Raw genomic sequence first — 17,195 nt, 5'->3', positions numbered from 1 at the left:
CAGAAGATCCCAAAATAATGAATGTCCTCAGTGAAGCAGTAATTTCTGGACATGGCAGCACTATTGCACACAGGAACTCACACAAGCTATGTCCATGTGCATAAGATATGCACAACATCAAGGCAGCCAAATTCCCAACATGGATGGGGAAGGAGAACACAAAGAGTCATTCCTAGCTGAGGAGCCTTTGGCAGTTGATAGTTGCTGGACATGGACATGGCATGGACATGGCATGGTTAGTTACTGGTCTTGTTCATAGATGCACTCCTAAGAGTCAACCCATGTTACATTGATGGACACACAGGTAACAATTAGTAGACATGCTGTATGTATATATATATATATAATAGCACATAATTTAAATTACCTAATAATTTAAATAAGAGCCTAAAAAGGAAAAATATATAGGTATAGGCAAGAATATTCTGAAAAAAAAAACTGCAACATGTATTCTAACTCAAAGAATTAGTAAGTGAGCATCCAAAATGCAAAGTTTTCACAAAGCAAAGAAAACGACAGTAGAACAGAATGATATCCCACAATTTTGGAGAAAATCTTTACCACTCACTTTAGGCAAAGGGCTAATATCCAAAATTTACAAGGAACTGCAAAATGGAAACAAGAAAATAACAGGGCTGAAGAAACAATTGAACACACAGACAAAAACAAAGAACAAAAAAAACAAAAAACAAAAAAAAAAAGCAAAAACAAACACAAACAAACAAAAACAATGTCTGAGGTCATCTGAACATCTTTTGTTTTACTGAGACTTTCTGAGTAACATTCCCTTACACTTGCCTGGATTCATGGGTAGTGTAAGAGCGTGCTTTAACACAGAGCTGTTAAAGATGGAACCTGGTGTTCATTAGAAATGTCTTTAGCTATCGTGAGTGTGAATGCAGAGTACAGTAGTCAAACTGGTTTGCTGTTCCACCTGCTGGCCTTCGTGACCAGTAGGTAGCCTTGGCTTTTGTTTATGCTTCGGTTGTCTTCACTCTTCACACCTCATGCATAGCATGCCCAAGCACAGGATTCAGGACTCCCTAGGTCCATGCTTACAAAAGCACTATGAGATAAGCAGTCCTATTGATAATATATATGAGAAACAAATAGACACATTGAAAGAAGACTTTGCCTAAAGTGATATCTTTAATGACCGGGTAAGAATGTAAACTCATGCTCTGATTCCAAAGCCCATGGTTTAGGAAAATCTTGTCAAGATGGTGTCATAAGGACCCCTTTTAGCACACTGCTATAACAGAGATAACATACAATTGAAGTGATATTCAAAAACAGGCCAAAATATAAACTACAAATGATGTACAGTTCACCAACTGATGCCTGACACGAAGGAAGCAACTCTACATAATTTGAAGAAAACTAGACTGCATGGGGACGTCACATTTATCTCAATGTTCTACCAATACCCAGTGCCAGGTTTCTGATTGAAAGCAGGGGATGATATTATAGAATTTGAGAGACTACAACCACTCCTATATCCTTAGCCAATGCATACACTGGACTGCCTTATTTGTTTTTTAATTATGCATATGTATTTGTGTCTAGCTATGTAGGAGTATGTGAACATGAGTGCAGTTATTTCCTGGGGCCAGAAGAGGACATTTCATGCTCATAACCTGGAATTTCAGGTAGTTTTTAATCTCCCACATATGGGTACTTGTAGCTGAATTGTCCTCTGGAAGAGGAGCAAGGGCTCTTAGCTGATGAGCCATCTTTTGTCAACCCCCAGAAATTTCTTAAGGAACATTGATAATGAGCCCTATCTTGCAGCCAGAACTTGTGTCAAAATGGTCATTAGCTACATCTAGGGTCTGCTCATAACCCAAGATGGTGGGCTGGGACAGAACTTAGAAGCTAGCCATAATGCCTTATGGCTGTATAAAGGTCTACCGACGCTGAGACATGTAACAATCTCTCTCATTTAACTTGATCCAACAAACCAAAATCCCAAAATATAAGAGAATAATATTGAAAGGTTAGGGGCTGCGGAAGGGGCTCCTTAGTAAAACGCTTGTGAAAAACTTGATAATATCAGTTTGTATCCACAGCACTCAAATATAAAGTTGGGTACAGTGGCTTGTGAATGTAGTCTTAGCACTGGTGGAGGATTCTGGGGTTTGACTGCCCAAGACTCTAGATGGTTAGAAATCTCTAAGTTTATTAAGAGACTCTCTCAGAATATGTGGTAGGAAATAATACAGAGAGACACCCAATATTGTCCTCTAGCCTGCATGCACACACACGGAATCACTTAAGTTACTTTAAAGGTTGTGAAATAGCAAAACTACTTCATAATGACTTCAAATTAAGCATAATAGGACCCATAAAGAGACAGTGTACTAGACAACAAATGTAAAGGCAGAATTAATAATGAAATAAACATTTCACTTAGGAAAGAATCTATTTGAATCCTCCCTCGATAAAGATGTAAGTAAAACACACTCTATGAATTTTATATAGTGGACATAGTCAAAAAGGAATGAGCCAATGGGTCAGTATCTCTTAGTAATCTACCGGCACAAGTCTTAGTAACCTAATAGATATATAAAAGAAGATGGAAGAGACATTCAGAATAATATATTATTAGAGAGTTTCATAAGGAGTTGAATGCTGATAGTAGAAGAAAGAAGAAAAGCCCTGAATTTTCTGTTTCTTACAAAAGCCAATAATCTCACAGCTGAAGTAGCTATGAAGGTGAAGGGTGTTCCTGCTCGTCTTTCAGGTAAAGAAAAACAATAGGGCCCACTGCTTTCTGGGAAAGGCCTCTGAGAACCTATCATGTGGATGGGACAAATCTTCCAAATAAATTCCAAAGACCAACTGAAATACAGATGCAGCGATGTGGTCCCATCCTGACCAGTGCAGATGCAGGCTCACTGCTACAGAGGTCAAGAAGGAACCTGAGAGGTAATGAGCATGAGATGTAAGCAGATCACAGAGGTGGATAAAAACAGAGCATGTGCAGTTCACTCTGGAACCCTCTATGTGAACTCAAAGGTTCAAAGTTCAAATGAAAAAAAAAAAAGCACACTCTGCTTTGCTGTACAGAAGGGCAGTTAATCACCAACATGGAAAAAAAAAATATGTGCCTGGCAAGTGATTCGTGAGAGTGACTACAAGTTCCCTGTGTCACCCTTTCCTTTTGTGAGGCTCCATTTCACCTGGTTTCATTTAGCAGTGTCAAAAGACATTTTATTTTCATTTTCTGTATTTATTTGTTGGATTCTTGTACAATTCTCTTCTGTCCAAGAATAAAATGGATTATGGCATTTGGAGAAGGGAGGAACTTTCTGTAAGTTGTTAAAAAGCATGTGCATAAAACATGAATATATGTTTGTAGAGAATACGCATGCATGTACTCTTCCTGTAAATAAGAAATATGGCTGTAACATATTAACTGTTAACATATAACTGTTCCCTGTTAGCTGGAGAAAAAAACTGAGCTCAAGGGAAGATTAGCATTTTTTAAAAAAAGATATGCACCTTCTTAAATACATAGAATTAAAATACTAGAGTTGCTTTTAATTTTAAAAAGTTCTCTTAAGTCCACTAATAAGTAAGTATGACCAGCTATGATAACAGATAAACAGTTAAGTATAAACATTTAAATGTTATGCAGCACTTTCTACCTTTTGTTCCTTGCAATTCACCCACTTCCAGAGGGAACCACATTTCTTTTGGAGGCCCTCTCTCTACCATGCTGACTTTCTGAGCTGTGCTTGAAAAAAATAGTAATAATGAAGTTGCCTTTTGTACTTCTAGTTTTTTAATTGGTTTGGAGGAAATAATAAGGAATGCATTTTTTTCTCAGTCATAATCTTCAAAAGGTCCATCATTTTCATAAATCCTTAGCTACACCTTGCTTTATTTATTAGGAGATGTACAAGGCTTTCAAAACAATACACACATTTTCTTGCTATTCACATCAACTTAACAAAAGGCCTTATGAAATATATTCCGGGTGCTTTGTGGGGAAAGAACACAATTTTTCAAACATGTAAATGAAAAAAAAAATCATTGGTTTTCTCTCTTAAAAGGAAAATCCCTTTCTGGCAGCAGGAACAAACAGGAACTGTGTGGCCACAAGGACAAAGAGTAACAGGTGGCAAGGACATAATGAACTTCGTTCTCTCAGGAAAGAATGCGGCTGCCACATTTTGCTTTGATAAGGCAGCTCAGGTCACATGACAGGACGAACTTGTCTGTCCTGTGCATAATCGCCGTTCAAAATGCAAACCTAGGGCTCAGTGCTGCCAGGGGTTAACAGGTTTCCATAAAGTTTGCAAAGGCAGCTAAGAAATGCTACAAAATTACCTGGGAAAGGAAATCACATTCTGACACACTTAAATGTTCCCTTCCCTTTCACTACAAGTCTGCAGCTTCTTACTGGCTGCCTTTTGTTTTGTTTTTGTTTGGTTTATTAATTTACTTTAACAAACAGAAGATTCCAGATAAAAGGAGTCTGTCCCCCAGGTAAATTCTGTGCTTTAAACAAGTAGACAAAAGTGAATTATCTCTCTGCTTTGGAAAATGCTTAAACGATGCTGAAGCAGACTTAAAACTTCATCAAATCAACAAATGGACCATAAAGATACTTCATATTTTTTGATAACATCAATTGCAAAATATTATGGTAGCAAAAACTGATTTTTCTAATGAGGTTAACAACAGAAAGTATATTTTAGCACTTACTACAAATGTGATTATGAACATGAAAGGTTGGAATAAGAAAAATAGGTCGCCTCTGCTCACATTCCTGGACATGCTGGCAAGCTAAGATTTTCTTTGAACAACAACAAAACATATTTAAAACAGGACTTAGTTATGTTTAAACAAGGAGTTAGTCTCAACTTATACTGTAAGATTTTTTCGTTGAGCTTGGTTGGTTTTATTTTAGAAAACATGACCTTACTAACTTCTAAGGTATTTGCACTGAAACAAAACAAAAAACAAACAAACAAACAAACAAACCAAAAAACTGCTCTGCGTTACTGCAACATGATTCTTCAAAAAGAAATGTGTGCAAAGTTGTTAGCACACAATGTGAGCAAACAGGATCAGCAGGAACAAAAGAAGTTTGCACGCTGCTGCTCAAGGACTTTTAAAGAATCCTTCCCAGGGATCAGACACATAAACCACTGGGAAGGGACTTGGGAAATCAAAGCACACTTAGTTGTCAATGGGTGAAGATGTACTTTCTTTCCTATTTTACATTAAAAATAAGAGGGAGCAACAGCAATTCTCACTGACTGGCTGGCTGCTAAACACAGGCCCTGATTCTTCTCCTGGCCAGGAACGCAAAGCTCTTTCCATAGGACTTATTCCTGAGATAAGGCACCAAATTATGAAGCCAGCGCCCGGTGACACAGAAGTTGGACTAAATGCAATGTTTACACATATCCCCTTTCTTTCTCATCCCAGCCACATTTGATTTGCCTAAATCAATATTGACTCTGGTTGCAGAAAAGCAGGACTTAAACAAAAGAAAATCTGGAAGAGAAAGAACAGACTGGACGCTACGAGTACCGTATTTTTTTTTCTCTCAGATTGCAAGTATCACGTGAAATGAAGCAGAGACAAAGCCACAGAACTTCGGAATTTCTAAGTATTCTTGATGGCTTGTTTCTCCCCCCTCCCCACCCTCCCCCCTCCCCCCAAAAAAGCAGAGCAGATTTCTTAACTTGTATTACAACCCAGAAAGAATATTTGAGCAACATCTTAAATCTGCACTCACCATGTGAAAGCAACAGTTGCGTGGAGTAAAAGTGTATTATTTCTCCTGCCCCTGTTCCACTTCAGTTCTGACTATAGTTGTCCAACAACCAAAAGGCCGGAGCTGCCACCCAGAGGCCCCGTCCAGGATCTGGTTCATTTGCCTGTCAGCCCGAGAGCTGGCTTCGGCCGGCTGCAGCTGTGCACTTTGCTGAAGTTCTAATATAAATCTCCATATGGTTCCCACCGCCTCACATAGGTGATCAGGTTCAATGAACGCGCAGCTGAACTCTTTTTCAGGTGAGTCTGTGGGAGCTAGCTTTGAAGTCGTCCACCCTCAAGTTCAGGAGTTCTTGGTGAGGAGTGGGTGGAGAGAAGCAGCCTTGCTACGGGGAACTCAGGCTGCAATCAGAATGCGAAAACTTCCTCTCTTTTCCTGCCTTGCGTGGCTGAGCGCTAGTGCCTCTTTTCACAGAACTTCGGAATGTACAGGCAGGACGCAAAAGGGGCCCTGCCAGACAAGCCTTTCTCAATCAATTAGCTTGCAGCCATTACTTGTGACCCGAGGTCACACAGCATAAGTGTGTGGGGTGTGCCTTCAGGGATCCCAAGGCTACTTATTACAGCTTAGATAACCTAAGCCGAGCCGACACTGAATTCTAGAAATATTTTTTAATAGTAAATGTGCTAAAGATGTAAAGTAAACCTAAGGTGACCCCCTAGTGTTCTTTCTGAGTAGGTATTGCTTGATTCAGTGAATTCAAAACAATACTTTTTCACATTAAATCAAACAGCGTTCAGGACAGAATAGTAACATGTTTTCTTTATATTATGGGCCTGCCGACGTGGAAATGACAAAAGAGTTCATGTAGACAGTCACATGGTTACCAGCATACATATCCCTTGTATCACATGAGTATTAAGCATAGGTTGTAGTATGGTTTTCCTTGAGACTTTTAAAGAATTTTAATGTAAAATTAATTTTAATTAATTTTAATGCAACTATCGACAAAGTTCTCCGTACCTAAGGAACTGACTTCCCTTTGAGGATACAGCCTAGCATGCTAACCCCGGGTGAGATTCCATGCCAAATTAACTTCACGAATTCTCTTATTTTCAGAACTATATTAGTTACAATTTCCTCCAATTCTGAAAAAGCTCTTCTTCATTTTAGTACATTTTTAACTCAGAATTCATAAGAAAATCTACGACACACTAAGTAAAAATGTAATATTGCAAAACTCTATCTGCGTTATATGCATTACGTCTTCATAGTCTTCAAAAAACACTTTACAAGGATATAACTATCCTTGTATCATTATCAAATTTGTGACGAGGAAGTATCAAGTAATTGTACTTCAAAGCAAACCCTTTCTTTGAATGATCCAACCAAATTAAAATGCTCATGTTTTTACAGTGATTAGATTAGACACCCCCCGTCTCCCAGTAGCTGTCACTCAGAGATAGAGATAGATGCCCAACACTCCATCCTTCACCCTATTTACTAAGAAACTGCACAGGCATGCAAGGCGTCATCCAATTCAGCACGGCCTGGAAAATTCCTTTAGATGCTGATCTTTCATCTGCCTCGACCATCTTCGAATTAGCACAACTGAATTAGCTTTAACCAGCTGTTATCTGATATAAAACCAAAAAATAGACAAATTAAAATGAACAAATTATAAGATTAGCAGCTAAATAATACTTTCTAATAAATAGAGCAGACTTTCTGAAGGTACAGAAAACAGAGGATATCATTATAAGTGGTGAAGTTAGCTCTGGGTGCGATTGAGTGCAGAAACTGGGGTTTCCTCTTTCTCAAATATGAAACATGAGTCATTGATTGGTCTGTATATCGCCTCTGAATAAGTTTTAGAAAACCAAAATAAATAAATAAATAAATAAATAAATAAATAAATAAAACATGTTTGAGATCTTTCTGTGACTCCCTCATGCCTGTTCTGTATACTGAAAATGAGCATCACTAAAAAATAGACCTTGAAAAATAGACATGGGACAATGACCAACCTAGTTAGCGACTAACCTAGTTAGTGCTTGAAGGTTCCCAAGGCCACCGAGGTTGCTACACTTCATCACTACCTTATCCCCCGTGTTGTACTTTCAGAGTTTTCTCATTCCCTTCATTCAAGATGAACAGCTAATTTAAGAGTCAACAAGGGCACCCAGCCTTATATTTTAGATGTCTACAGTCATCTACTTTCAAGATCTGGCCCCTATGGTAATGGAACATCAGTGTACATGAAATAAGGATTTTTTTTCTAGCAAGTTCAGAAAGGTCAGTAATAACCATACACAGCATAAAACATCCAACAGAAGTTGAACAGGCCTTGATGATTTCCCTGGCTATAAAGTAGTTTTTATGGCCAGTTTGTAGGTTTTTATGTGGCCATAGACCTTTCTGAATCACACACAGGTTATGAAAATAGTCCCCTCTGCTGAAGTCTGCTATTACTCGGGAAAAATTACTACCCAGACACTATTAGAGAGAGTTTGTCATTTTGATTCATGTCAACTCCCATCTTTACTTTGCGGAGGAAACATTTGCTCCTCTAGATGTTTTCTGATGACTTTGATCCAATGTGGCAGATCAGGGGCTGCTCAATTCATTTAATTTGAAAATTATCTCCACTGCCTAAATCATTTCACAGTGTATTTAGAGGTGCTAACTTAGAATACAAGATACAATTCACAAAGCTCAAGAAACTCAAGAAGGAGGAAGACCAAAGTGTGGATACTTTGGTCCTTCTTAGAAGGGGGAACAAAATACCCATGGAAGGAGTTACAAAGTGTGGAGCAGAGACTGAAGGAAAGGCCATCCAGAGACTGTCCCACCTGGGAATCCATCCCATATACAGTCACCAAACCCAGACACTTGGATGCCAACAAGAGCTTGCTGACAGGAGCCTGATACAGCTGTCTCCTAAGAGACTCTGCCAGTGCCTGACAAATACAGAAGTGGATGCTCACAGACATCCATTGGACAGAGCACAGGGTCCCTCCTAATGAAGGAGCTAGAGAAAGTACCCAAGGAGCTGAAAGGGTTTGTAGCCCCTTAGGAGGAACAACAATATGAACTAACCAGTACCCCCAGAGCTCCCTGGGACTAAACCACCAACCAAAGAGTACACATGGAGGGACTCATGGCTCCAGCTGCATATGTATCAGAGGATGATCTAGTTGGTCATCAATGGGAAGAGAGGCCATTGGTCCTATGAAAGCTTGATGCCCCAGTGTAGGGGAATGCCAGGGCCAGGAAGCAGAAGTGGGTGGGTTGGGGGGGGAAGTAGGGGGTCTTCAGAGGGAAAACCAGGAAAGGGGATAACATTTGAAATGTAAAAAATAAAATATCTAATAAAATTTTTTTAAAAAGATTATCTCCATTGCATAAATCATTTAAGTGTAAAAATTGCTATATGAATTTAGAGGTGCTTAGAATACATTTTGAAAAATTAAAAATTCATTCCAATTAGTGATTTAAACTCATAAGTTTCAATATGCTAATATTAAATTATGCAGGTATAATTGAAAAGAATTATATAACAAGATATTAATCATAAAGTTACATGTTAATATTTTTATATCAATTACAATATGTATCTATACATACTGTCCTTCACAATATGCAACCTTTGGAAGAAGGTCAGTTTTTCATGGAAGAAAAAGAAATTCATAGAATAAATTTCTAGGAGCTGAGGGTGTAGCTCCATAGTAGAAAGCTTATTTTATGTAAACAAATCTCTTGGTTTGATTCTAGCCTACAAAAATCAGAAATTTCCCACTTTTTATGACAATTTATGAGCAGTCCAGAATCATTAGTCAAACTCAGCCAACATTTGCTTAAAATATCTACAGAGAAAAATAGAGCAGGCAAAAATACTAAATGCAAAGATGAATTCAATATTCTCATTGTTAGTCTTAATTTTAAAATTGTATTTGTTTCTGCAGTACTGGGGATCAAACCCATAACATGAGTTCTTTACCACTGAGCTGTATACTAGCCTCTGCCACTCATGTAAAATTGATAATAAATTGATAATGTTACATTATGAAAACCAGTGGCGTATCTAGCCTATGAATGAAGATTCAAGGAAGCTGCTGTACATTTCTTGATAAATGTCAATAGTGTCATATATTAAGGAGCTTCAGTCCTGTGTACTGTGAAACAAAGTTGGGTTCACAGGATGCATACATGAGGGACCATATATACTTCTCAGTCTCGCTCTGGGGTGTACTTAGCGGTGTCTCAGCTAACAGAACCGTCATAAGGTAATTGAACCAGCTAGAAGTTGATTATAGGGGCACAGCACATGATGTGTGACTGTAATCATAATATTAGACAAAGCCAATCTAATCCAGAGTCAAGCAAATAGAGAACAAATATCAAGTAAAGCCCCTGTATAACATTGCAAAAAAAAATGGGATATGAGCACTATCAGATGGATAACAATACATAGAAAACTCATCAACTGAACAGATGAAGACAGGGATTTTAATATTCATGAGGACATGTACCCCACTCAATAGGGAAATTTAAAGGTTGTGGTTTAAAAAGAAAAGAACAAAGTCTAGGCCAGTGAGATGGCTCAGTGGGTTAAATGTGCTGGCCATGAGGCCTGATGACCTGAGTTCAATCCATAGAACCTATATAGTGTTGGAAGCAAAGGGCTTACTCTATAGAGTTGGATAGTAACCTACTCAAATTGGCTACACTATTCAAGTATCCAAACAAAGCGCTCTCTCTCTCTCTCTCTCTCAAACACACACACACACACACCACACACTCATACACAACATGCTAGGCTTTTACAGGTGCTCAATAATAATAATAATACATTTTAAAAATAAATACAATAAAACAAGATAATTGTTTTAATAATAATTAAATGTAATAATAATTGGATGCAATATACCAAAAAATATTGCCTGGGTGATGTTCTTTAAAGATATTAGGACCGGAAAACAAAATAAAGAAGTAAATATGTGGAAAGAGGACAAACAAGAGTTACTTGCATAATTAAAGTGACTACAATCAAATTAGAATTACAAGATGTAAACAATACCTACGTAAAAGCAGCAGAAAAAAAAAACCCTAAAGATATTTTATAGTTCCAGGTTTAAAATGGTCATCTTTTAGAAGATATGAAAATTAATAAATGCTATCAAACTATTCATGTAAATAAATGTTCACTTGCACTGGTTTAAATTAAGGAGAACATCCTTAAGAAAATGTAAACTACTAAAACCTTCAGAAGAAATACAAAGCTTTAAATGGAAAGGTGACTCATATGTACTCATATGTGAGTACTTTTACTTTTCTCCTTCTTGGGTGCCTTTCTGAAAAGCTGACGATGTTTGTTACGTGGTTTAGAGTCTTAACACCTGGGGGCTTCTTTAGTATACTTGTCCTGAGAAATTTACTCTGTAGGTGCTTCACTTGAAATTTCTTCTTACTTATTTTTTTTTATTGTAGTGTGTGTGTTATTGTAGTGGTGTGTGTGTGTGTATATGTGTGTGTGTATGTGTGTGTGTGTGTGCGTGTGTGTGTATTTCGCCTTTGTTTTAGACACAGGGTGTCATGTTAACCTTGAACAGAGTTCCAAGTTAGCCTGGAACACATTACGGAGTTGAGGGTAGTTTTGAACCTGTGATTCGCCTGCTTCCATCTCCCTTCTTTCCCTGTTGCTAGGCTTTCAGGTGAACACCACATCTGGTTTATGTAGTGTTGGAGATCAACCCAGGGCTTCTAGCATGTTGGACCAGCATGCTATCAACTGCACTGCATCACTAGCCCAACTCAACTTCTAAAAGATATATTTTTTTAAAGTTTTATTTACGCGCTTATGTGTAGGTTCATGAATGCAGTGCTCTCAGTGGGCAGAAGAGGACACTGGATCACTGAGAGCTTGTGTTGCAAGCATTTGTGAGCTTCCTTGTGTGAGTGCTGGAAGCCCAGCTCAGGGTCTCTGCAGAAGTGGCCTGACCTCCTAACCACTAAGCCAACTCTCCAGCCTTCTACTGCTTTCATTAGCACGAGCTTTTCCAGGTCCACCTTCACACAGTGGTACCATTAACTGTGTCATGTCTGTGCCATCATTATTACTTTCTAAACGATCATATAAGCAGAGTTTCCTATAATCAAGAGTTTTATTTTTGTCTTTGGTCCAAAAATTGGTGATTTGTTTTATTTTTATTTTGTTATTTTAATGCCAAGTATTTGGTGTGTTTTGGGTGCTTAATCCATTCTCAAGATTATTCCATCATTATCCATGATGTTTTAAAGCATCATGCACATCTTTCATACTCATTTAAATAGCTCATGGCATATTTAATGAATGGATAGCTTATGGAAAATCTCAAATAAAATGATGTGCCATTATATATTGAGGAAAAAATAGAAGCATTTTTGATTGCAGGATGTAAATTCTTCTGTCTAATAAATAATCAATAAACCTTTCAAAATTATGTGTATATGTGTATGTGTGAATATATGAACTTATAAGCTCATACACTCACAAAGTCCATAAGATGGTCTTGAATACCCTGGAGTGACAAGCAGTTGTGAGCTGAACATGGCACTAGGAAGCAAACTCAGATCTCCTCCAAGAGCAGAATAAGCTCATAACCACTGAGCCATCCCACCAGCTCCTAAAGTAGCAAGCTTTGTAAAACCAATCAAACCTCAAAATACACCCTAGCAAAATGTGTCTATGTTTGCACAACGATTTGTTTTTGCTTTTCTATTTATTTATAATATTTTTAAAAAATTAAATGTGTTTTAACAAGCATTAAACAATGGGGAAAGCAGGCATTACTACTTCAGGAACCTTACTATTCTAAAATTGATTTTTTTATCATATAACTTAAAGTTTTCAACTTTTTTTTATTTATATTCCAAAGTCTGGTTAATCAATGCTCTCAACACTCCATTCAAAACTGATAAGAAAGATTTCCCTTGTTTTACATTTCGTTACTTTTACCTGATCACTTAGATCTTTAGGAAAAATGTTGAGTGCATACTTAAAACCATATTCTTCTCTGTGCTTGGCCTCCGTTGCTCCTCTGAGAGCATATGGCAAGAGTCATCTCTTTCAGTCAGTGACAAATGCCGCTCCACAGCGTGCACTGCTTTGACCTTTAATTAGATTTTCCCAGACCATCTAAAATAACTCATGTCTGAGACCTTCCCTGTCTGTCTGTGTCCCAAGGGATCTGACAGCAGAGGAAAAGCAAGACAGTGTTGGACTGTCTCGGGCAGGCCTGTGTTAGTGGATTGGTGAAGAGAGGGGGTTTGGGTGAGGTTGCTTTTTAAAAGAACAAAAGAACAAAGTAAAAGAAAGCAAGCACGCAAACACAGAAATTCTTTACATTAAAATAGAATATGAGGAGTTAGGCATTAAGTGAGTTAGAGCAAGTAGGTGGTCCAAGAGCACCCAGTGAGACAACTGTTTGGACAATGATGTGTAAGACAAGTTGACTGCATGATTCTATTTAAAGGTATAAAAACAGAAAACAAGTTTTTAAAAAGTAAATTTGATTGGGCACAGGACCCCAATGGAGGAGTTTAGAGGAAGGACTGAAGGAGATGAAGGGGTTTGAAACCCCATAAGAAGAACAATATCAATCAACCAGACCGCCTTCTCAGAACTCCCAGGGACTAAATCACCAACCAAAGAGTACACATGGAGGGACCCATGGCTCCAGCTGCATATGTAGCAGAGGGTGGCCTTGTTGGGCATCAATAGGAGAAGAAGCCTTTGGTCTTGGGAAGGTTTAATGCCTCAGTGTAGGGGAATGTTGGGGTGGTGAAGTGGGAGTGGGCGGGTGGGTAGAAGAGCACCCTCTTAGAAGCAGGGGGAGGGAGAAGTGATAGGGGATTTGTGGAGGGAAAACCAGGAAAGGGGATAACATTTGAAATGTAAATAAAGAAAATAACCAATTTTAAAAAGTAAATATGGAGAGAGAGAAAGAGAGAGAATAAGATGAACTTGCATATTTAAGACCAGTTAAATCAGGTGAGAATGAAGGCTGGGCTGGGAAGACAGAGGAAGCAGGGCTCCAGAAGAGACACAGAATGTGCCTAGGTAAATGACTATGAAACGTGCTGTTAAATATTTAAAAGTACAGCTTTGGGACCTGGGATGGAAAGTGGAAGTGGGGGGGGGGGTAGGGAAGGGGAACCCGATCTGCTGTTGGGTGAGGGAAAAGGACTGAAGTACTGAGAGCCAGCAGAAAGAATGTAAACACACAACCTCAGGAAATAGGAGATTTGGGGCACTCTCCAAAATGCACCAGAGACCTGGGAGGTGAGAGACTCTCAGGACTCAAAGGGAGGGACCTTAGATGAAATGCCTGACAATAGGGAGAGGGAACTTATAGAGTCCACCTCCAGCAGGAAGATGGGGCATCAATCAGTCATATCGCAGACCCATAATTGTTCCTGTCTGAAAGAATTACAGGGACGATGGAAATAGAGAGGAGCCTGAGGAAAAGAAGGTCCAGCGACAGGCCCAAAGTGGGATCCAGCTCAAGGGGAGGTCCTAAGGCCTGACACTATTACTGAAGCTATGGAGTGCTCACAAAAAGGGACCTATCATGACCGCACTCCAGAAGACCCAACAAGCAGCTGAAAGAGTCAAATGCAGATATTTACATCCAACCAATGGATAGAAGCAGCTGACCCCTGTTATTAAATTAGGAAAGGCTGAAAGAAGCTGAGGAGAAGGGTGATCCTGTAGGGGGACCAGCAGTCTCAGTTAATCTGGATACCTGAGATATCTCAGACACTGGATCACCAGCCATGTAGCATACACCAGCTGATATGAGGCCCCCAACACACATACAATAGAGGACTGCCGGGTCTGTGTTAATTCAGAGATGCTACACCTAACCCTCAAGAGACTGGAGGTCCCAGGGAGTTTAGAGGTCAGGTGGTGTGGGGGTGGGTCATCCACGTGGAGACAGGAGGGTGGGAAGGAGTTATGGGATGTAAAGCAGTCAGAGAGTGGATTGGGAGGGCAGGGAATGGAATATGGAATGTAAAAATAAATTAATTTCTAAAAAAAAATTAAAAAAGAAAGAATAGCTTTCAAAGAAGAGTACAGGAGATGGAATAGAAGAACTGGAGGTCATGGCAGAGACCGGAAAGAATAAGGTGATTCAGACAGAAGAAACTGAAGACATGTGTGCAACGCAGGAAAATGAACAAAAGCATCACATGCTTTCAGTATTGTGAAGAGAGAGGTAGAGCTGAAGTCTGAATCTGAAAGAAGTCGTTGAAGGGGCCAATATGACCCTCTTCAAAGGAAGATGAAGCCAGGACTGTACTGGAATCCTTACCCAGTCTGTGTCAGATCACATATAAGATGCTGAGATTCCCCAGTCTGCCTTAGCATCCAGAGACATCCCTGTAGCTACGGCATGACAAAATTTGCTTGCACTCAGGGACAGATCTAGGAAGGTAGAGTACATGTTCCATTGAGAACAGTAAATTAGAGGTATAATAAGAAACAAATGTGGTCTGCTATAGAGCAGTCCCAGGGAACCATGGAAGCCACCCTATGCTCAAAACAAAAATGCTAATTTGGCACTTACACAGTAACATCCCTGACATTAGCTAAGGCTTCCTAAGCAGTAATTTAGAACATGCTGCAGACCACATGCTCAGGAATGTGGGCAGGACAATCTATGAAACTCATCTTCTCCATAGCCTCTGTCTTCTCCTAATCATTCTCCCTGGAGATGTTGGCGCACAAATCCTTACAGTACCAAAACATTGATTCTTATAAAGGTAAAGCAGAGTCTCTCAAGACTCAGCTAAGCCAAACTACTGCATATGTAAAGATGACATGCATCTCATTATGATGATCCAGATTTGAATCAGGAGATTAAGGACAATGTAAGGAAATTGTCTATCAGGAGTTATTTTTAATAATGACAAGTCTTCCATAAATGTGGCTGTGGATTGAGTTATTTCTGTTACACCACTGGCCAAAGGGCCTATTGTACCACGACACCATGGGGCTATGATGTCAAAGGGATCTAATTTGCCAAGATAGGGCATAGGTCATAAGCATTTATCATAAGAAGCATGGTGCTGTCCTTGAATCTCTGATCCCAAGCCAGTGAAGTCTAAACATCTAATTAGTAAAACAAATAAAAAATGTTACCTCTTCTTTTAAAACTTGGTTTTCAGATAAGAGAAGCAACTTAATTAGACCTGAGAATTATTTTGTTTGTCATTGTTTTCTCTAGTTCCCAGCTAACTTAATTTGAAAGATTTTGATGGCATAAAATTGATTCTATCACATGTATCAGAAAGGTATATAAATATCTTAACCAAATAAGCACATAATGTATATTTATATTATATATTAAATAACCATATAATATATATTTATATTGTATATTAAATGAATATTTATTTATTTAGTTAATAATTATATATTTAAGATATGTTATAATTATATGTTAAATGTAATATATAAATATATATTCAAATATATTTGTTATATAAAATGTATATATTATATATTATATTTTATATAGGTAATATGTAATATATTTATTTGGTTATAAATATCATATATAATACATAAACATCACAAATATTTATAATATATATAATAAGATATATATTATATATCTTAACTGATAGTAGAAAGCTAACACAATTTAAAGTTGCACAGCTCTGTTGGAGTTGTAGATTAGCTTGCATCTGATTCGCCATCATGAGAAGAGAGAATAGAGAATGTCATGGGCCTTTTAAACTGCACGCTCCATATACACCCATGACATGCATCTTCTAACAATGCCTCACCGTTCTACCAACTAGAGACCAAGCCTTTAAACATATGTGGCTATCCTGGGTCATTAGGATTCAAAATGCCACCCTAACCCACTAGCTGTCCATTGTCAGTTGTTCTGCACCTATGGACATCAGGAAGTGCTCCTCCTTCTTTGTTAGATCTTTGTGAATTTTGTGTGCAAAAATTATAAGAAGTTTTATGCTGGGCTCGGGTATTTCATTTGTTTTTGTTTTTAAGCATGTGCTATCTAGAAGAGGACACACAGGTGCCTGTATGTCTAGCTTCAATATTATCCTATGCTTCTGGCACATACACACATGGTCACATAGCCCAAGAAACTCTTATACATGTCCTTATAGAAATGAAGTAAAATCTTAGCAAGTTTTAATGTGTCATCCACCTAGAGATGAGTTTGAATGACTTGTAAAGTTAGAAAAAGGAAGAAGAATGGGGAAGCTAGACAGATGTTTGCCCTGGCTGGTTCCTGTCCCCACACCCCATTTCAGTGGCCCTTCCTCACAAGTGCTCTTCCCAGTTAACCCTTTGCCTTGTTGAATCAGGTCATTTCCATGTTGACCTCACCTGGGCATCTGAAAGAGACGCTGGTCTGATTTTCCAGCTTCTCTTCAGTAGTGA

The 17,195-nt window shown here is 38.5% G+C and overlaps 1 long non-coding RNA gene across 5 annotated transcripts in view; it reads right to left on the bottom strand.

The window, feature by feature from the left end:
* The window catches only part of LOC110311497, a 458,615-nt gene that overhangs the window by 352,054 nt on the left and 89,366 nt on the right, over positions 1–17,195 (bottom strand). For 3 of the 5 annotated variants that reach the window (XR_003835131.1, XR_003835134.1, XR_002379961.2), the window contains exon 1: positions 5,756–6,275. The exons of the other annotated variants lie outside the window; for them this stretch is intronic. This is a non-coding gene — a long non-coding RNA (uncharacterized LOC110311497). Of the gene's footprint in view, positions 1–5,755; positions 6,276–17,195 lie in introns of those variants that run through there. 5 annotated transcript variants of the gene reach the window in all.

The sequence above is a fragment of the Mus caroli genome, chromosome 16 (genome assembly GCF_900094665.2).
Source record: "Mus caroli chromosome 16, CAROLI_EIJ_v1.1, whole genome shotgun sequence".
NCBI classification, from domain to species: domain Eukaryota; kingdom Metazoa; phylum Chordata; class Mammalia; order Rodentia; family Muridae; genus Mus; species Mus caroli.
This window is presented reverse-complemented; position numbering and strand designations above follow the sequence as displayed.